This window comes from Sinocyclocheilus grahami, unplaced genomic scaffold (genome assembly GCF_001515645.1).
Source record: "Sinocyclocheilus grahami isolate Dianchi unplaced genomic scaffold, SAMN03320097.WGS_v1.1 scaffold14.1, whole genome shotgun sequence".
In the NCBI taxonomy this organism is placed as follows: Eukaryota; Metazoa; Chordata; class Actinopteri; order Cypriniformes; family Cyprinidae; genus Sinocyclocheilus; species Sinocyclocheilus grahami.
This window is the reverse complement of record NW_015505193.1, coordinates 1399531-1404997: the sequence shown is the minus strand read 5'-3', so window position 1 is coordinate 1404997 and position 5467 is coordinate 1399531. Positions and strand designations below refer to the sequence as shown.

At 37.3% G+C, this 5467-nt stretch overlaps 1 protein-coding gene across 1 annotated transcript in view; it reads left to right on the top strand.

Annotated features, from left to right (window-relative positions):
* Positions 1 to 220: 220 nt before the first annotated feature.
* zfhx3a (zinc finger homeobox 3a) overlaps positions 221 to 5467 on the top strand; it is a 24303-nt gene continuing 19056 nt past the window's right edge. Inside the window, exon 1 of the mRNA XM_016291996.1 lies at positions 221 to 412. The gene's annotated coding sequence lies outside the window, so the exon portion shown is untranslated. The remainder of the gene's footprint in view (positions 413 to 5467) is intronic.

The following is a 5467-nucleotide window of genomic DNA, read 5'->3' as shown; positions in this document are numbered from 1 at the left end:
CTAATTCCATCACTTCCCCCTCTCTCCTCCCTGCATCTCCCTCCTCTCTCCCTCTCTCTCTCTCTCTCCCATCCTGGAATCTTATTGATCCAGGAGGAGCTAATTATCTCTTCCCCTCGTGACTGTGTAATCAGCACATGCGCAGTGTGTTAATTCCAGCCATTTTTTGCACGAAAGTAATTAGCAGGAATAAAGACCGGACTGATTTTTTTCCCACTCTCTCCTCCTTCCTCGAACCGAAGCCAGGGCGCGTCTGGCGTCTGCAGAACAACCAAAAACGAACCCTTTTAAATGCTTTAAGAAACAGTCAGATACCTCGTTTAACTTCAGCAGCATGATGTGTGAACGCATGCATCTGTGCGAATGGGATCTATAAACGTGTTTACTGGAATACAAAGCGACGCGTCCAAATGTAAGTTGTATCCGATGACTGTTCTTCACCGTTACAGTCATTTTACGCATTTAGTTACGCAGCAGGTATAAACATTAACACCAATAAACTACATAATGCATGGTTATTTTGCAAGTTTCTGCTTTTGTTCTTTATTAATTACTGTCATGTTTATGACATTTTCGCGTATGTAAAGCGCGTCCTATTCACTTTCTTTTATGTCACTGTCTTTCGCGAGTTCAGTTTGAAGTTAAAAAAGCTCTTCTGGTGTTCTCCTACCTGTTTTCTCCAAGAGTTGTCGCCCTCTTGTTAGTTGCATGAGAAAAAGCGTAAAGTAACGTCCTTTGTGTGTGTGCTTTTGCTTTGACGAGTGCTGCTGTTGCTGTTGTGCATGTCAACACTGATGCATCAGGCTCATGTTCAGCGAATGCATCAGTATTGACTCGCGCTACGGGTCCAGATCTTCCGTGCAACGATGTGATACGAAGTATCCGAAGCCTCTGTGCGTCCTTCGCGGCGCGACGCACTTGCGCGCATGCAATAGCTTATATTATTTATAAAGATACGCGGAGTCAAGGGTGTAACTTTTTGGTTTTGCGTCTGAAATGAAGCGTAGATGGTGGAAGAAGAAGAAGAACTGAGGTGGCCCTGGTGTCCTGGGTATTCCTTCAACTGTATGTGTGCGTGTGTGTGGGTGTTGTCCCCAGAAGTTAGGTAAATATAATAAAACCTAAAAGTGAGTCACAAAGGAAGAGTATGTGACCCTGGACCACAAAACCAGTCATAAGGGTACATTTTTCGAAATTGATGATTTGATATGATTTGTTAGGATAGGACAATATTTGACCGAGATACAACTATTTGAAAATCTGGAATCTGAGGGTGCAAAAAAAAAAAAATCAAAATACTGAGAAAATCACCTTTAAAGTTGTGCAAATGAAGTTCTTGGCAATGCATATTATTAATCAAAAATTAAGTTTAAATATATTTAAAGTAGGCAATTTACAAAATATCTTCATGGAACATGATCTTTGCTTAATATCCTAATGATTTTTGGCATAAAAGAAAAATCAATCATTTTGACCCATACAATGTATTTTTGGTTATTGCTACAAATATACCCCAGCGACTTAATACTGCTTTTGTGCTCCAGGGTAACATATTTTATTACATTCTAAAATGCACAAATTAATTCAAACTTTATTTGAATAAAAAAGTTGATGGTGTGTCTGTGTGCGTTTACAATCCTATACTTTGGAGGAAAAATGTTCTAGAAATTATCAATGATAAAATGATTCATAAATTAAGTTTTTATTAGTTGGTATGCAGTAATTTTAATTACTTTTTAAATGTATCAAATCAATACAAATCTATAGTATGTCCTCATTTAGATAAACATGTTTGAGTGTGTGTGTGTGTGGATGTGCTTGTGTGTGACCGACTGACCGTGTGTTTGGGTATTGTTTTTCTGTCCTTTTGTGAATCTGTCACACTGTGACAAATAGTTTCTTTTTTTATTCATTATACAATAGTTTTTGGCTTAATAGTTGAATAGTTTGTTTTTGAGCAGCTGGACTTATAAAAGCAAGCATACATTTCAGGCTTGATTTAGAAAATCAAAAACAAAAAAAAAAACTTTTTTGAGAGTACCCTAATTAGTCATTTAGCTCCCTTAATTTCAGAATATTCCCTATTAGAAGTGAAATAAATAGTTTATATTTTTAGGTATAAAATCAGTGTTTGTCCTGAAATGAAGTGCTTACACTGGAGTAACCAGTTCTACAGCGAGAAAAAAAACGGTGTGCTTGAGGAGCAGATACAAATGATGCAAGCACAGACTCTTTGTTTTGAGAACGCACACAAACACAAGGAGATGGTGTGGGGCGAAAGAGGATTGGCTCACAGGTCAGAGTTCACGGAGTTAGGGAGCAGGGTGAAAGGAAGAAGATGGGATGAAAGGGCACAGCGAGAGAAGAGAAAAGTGGACTCCGCAGGGTAGCGGTGTCTAAATGATAGTGCTGAGCCAGAGAGGGTTTAAAGGAAATTGTTCTCGACAGGGTTTCGTTGAAGCATTCCTTTTACTGCATTAACCAAATTTAGTGGAAGCATTGTAAAATATCTGAATATACATGATAAATGTTTATTTTTATCATTCATATACAATCAGAAAAAATATAAGAGTCACACATTTTAAGGTGTGTATGTAGGTTGTTTATTTGATGTGTTAGTGCAGTCTCTAACCTTGCAGGACAGTGTAAAGATTGTGCAGACGTTGTGTTTGCAAATAAGGTGTCATGAAATGTCGTGAAAGTGCACACACTGCCTTCAGGGTTTGACTTTTTCTGTTTATCATTATAATAGCTGGGATTGTGGAGAAGTGAGGCACATCGGCAGATCAGTCACTAAGGCCTCTCAAACACACACACACACACACACACAGCCAGAGAACAATGCAAGGGGGCCCAGCCTGTCAGTTCAAATTCTGCTCTCTATCCACGCCTTAAACAGACTATGTGTGTGTGTGTGTGTGTGTGTGTGTGTGCAGGGATGGGAGAAACGAGGGTGATCAGTGATTCTGCGTCACCTCCACATTACTGTGAACTCTCACCAGAACTCACTGCAAATATTGAACTATATTACACTGTCTGCGTTAGTCCAAGCAGAACGAGATGGGTGCTGTTTGCTGTGGCTGTTGAATATATAGATTGAAGGTATAGTTTATAAAAGGTGCATAAACCGCAATCATGCAAAGGTCAATGGAATTGTTGTACACCTTTTCTCAGAAATGGACTGGAAATGGAGACAGACAGCGCCTGTTGTGAGCGAAAGAGATTTTGCAGTGTTTTCAAATAGTGCTGACATATATTTCTGTAGGGGTTCTGTATATGATTAGCATTTTTCTTACATTTATGTAAAAAAGGTTGGTTTTATTGAAGGAAAGAGGAAAATAGCTCAGCATGTCTATTTGGTGTCTTTACAAATGTCCATAAATACTATTATGACGTCATGTTTTACAGTTTGTATTTTCAATAGTAATATTAGCATTAAGGGCAGTTGACAAGTTAAGCAGTGGCTGCAGTGTGACGTGAAACTATATCTAAAATTATACAATACAGCATATACATAATTGAAATTTTTTTACGTGTATGTATGTATATATATATATATATATATATATATGATAGATATATAGATGGATATTATATTGAAAGTTATATATTTTTAAACCATGTATATATTGTATCTGTTTGTTTTTTTTGCTTGTTTAGGAAAAAGGCTATTCGGTCTGGTTTTTACAATCCAATTAATTTCTGATGATTTTCAAGTCACTAATTGTCCTCCAACACAATGTAATCTCTTGTCAGTTTGTGAGGTTGCATAAATCATTTGTTAATACCACTGATTAAAAATACATATTTTTTTCCAGCTAGTCAATTCCATTTTTGTTTTGCATGTTATTCAGCTCTACAGGATTTTGGATTATGATCTAGCTGTTAAAAGGAGTTAATCTTGCACAAATGTTTTCTTTCTCATTTCACAGTGCATATACTCGGGTAATGAATGCAGGATATTTACATGAACAATCCTAACAGATAAAAGCTTTAGTTCCCAGTGTCACTTTCCATGAGATGTGTATAACAAGTGCTGCATTTTGACTGTAGAAGAGCAGTGTACACGAGCATTTCCCATGCATTGTCAGAGGCATAAGATCAAGTCAAATGAATAAGAACTCTTTCAGTGTAGCATTGATTTCATAATCCCGTCGGGTCTTGCTGCAGTTTAGATCAATACGTTTACATCACGCTCAGACTTTCACACTAGAAACTGAAGCGTGTGACTTACTGTAAGCATGCTGACAGAATGCATCAGTGTGCATGTGTGAAACACTGGCCTACGTTCCTGCCTGTTGGAACCTGATATACACAAATGCAACTATTAATACATGCCTAATTTTTAAGGAGACAGCTATCACAACAATCACGGCCCTGCAGTAACATCAGCAATAACTTTTGACCTTTGATCCTGCATTTTTGTCTGTGACTTCCTTTTTGCATGTCATTCAGGAAGAGCATCAGCATTTTACTTCCTGTTAGTGTATTTTGTTCTTTGCTGGCTGACTTATTTCGAAATATTTTAAGGCCTCCGTTTTCTAAATCATATAAGTAATACATTTTCCCCACCACTCTCACACTCTCTTACGTCCAGTCTTTCTTTTTTTTCCTCTTTCTCTCTCTTTCTTTTGAAGTTTCGCTCCTGAATGGGCCAGTGTCTCTAATGTAAATGGGGCATTAAATCAAAGATCAAAGACAAGCACACAGCAGAGAGGACAGCTGTCTAAATACAGTGGGAGAACATGTGTATGTGTTTGCGTGACTGCAAGAGAGAAGGGGAGAGGGTGTGGGGTTAGCAGGTTCAAGTTTGGTTTGATTTGATACTGTCATTTTACAGTTCAACCCTTGTAACAGTTTTCATTCTTGTGTGTTCATGCATTCATGTATGTGCTTAAAAGGATAAAAATAAAACAAACGTTTCAAAAGCTGGCATGAAGAGTGTTTCAAGTGTTTTTTTACGATGTCTCAGGTACTCTGTAGTTTAAATACGTGCTGCATCATGTTGTAAAAAGCATGTTTCATAATTGTTATTCGTATCTGTGCAATAGTATTTTTGCTGTGATACTGCGGGAACATTAGATTAGCATTAAAACAGGAAGCCGAGACCCTGAATCAGCAAACTGCACTGTGAATATGAAATCACTCTCTCAAACAAAACAGCAGGGCTGCCCACAACATGTTGTCTTTCTTTATTTTTTGTCAGGTTAAGCACTTTCTTTCAGTGGTCAGAAAGTGTTGATACTCAGAAATTAAATAGCTCATTTAATATTTAGTTTGACCTCTTGAGACTATGAAGTTTGCAACTTTTCATGCAATCAGTATACATAAAGTAAACATCAAATTGAAATAAACAGAAAAATACACTCAAATGAGTAGTTGGGTTGTTACAGCTTTCATTAGGGGCTGGTTAGTTTGGTTATTGATTAACTTATTTCTCAACACGTGTGTATGTATATGTATATAT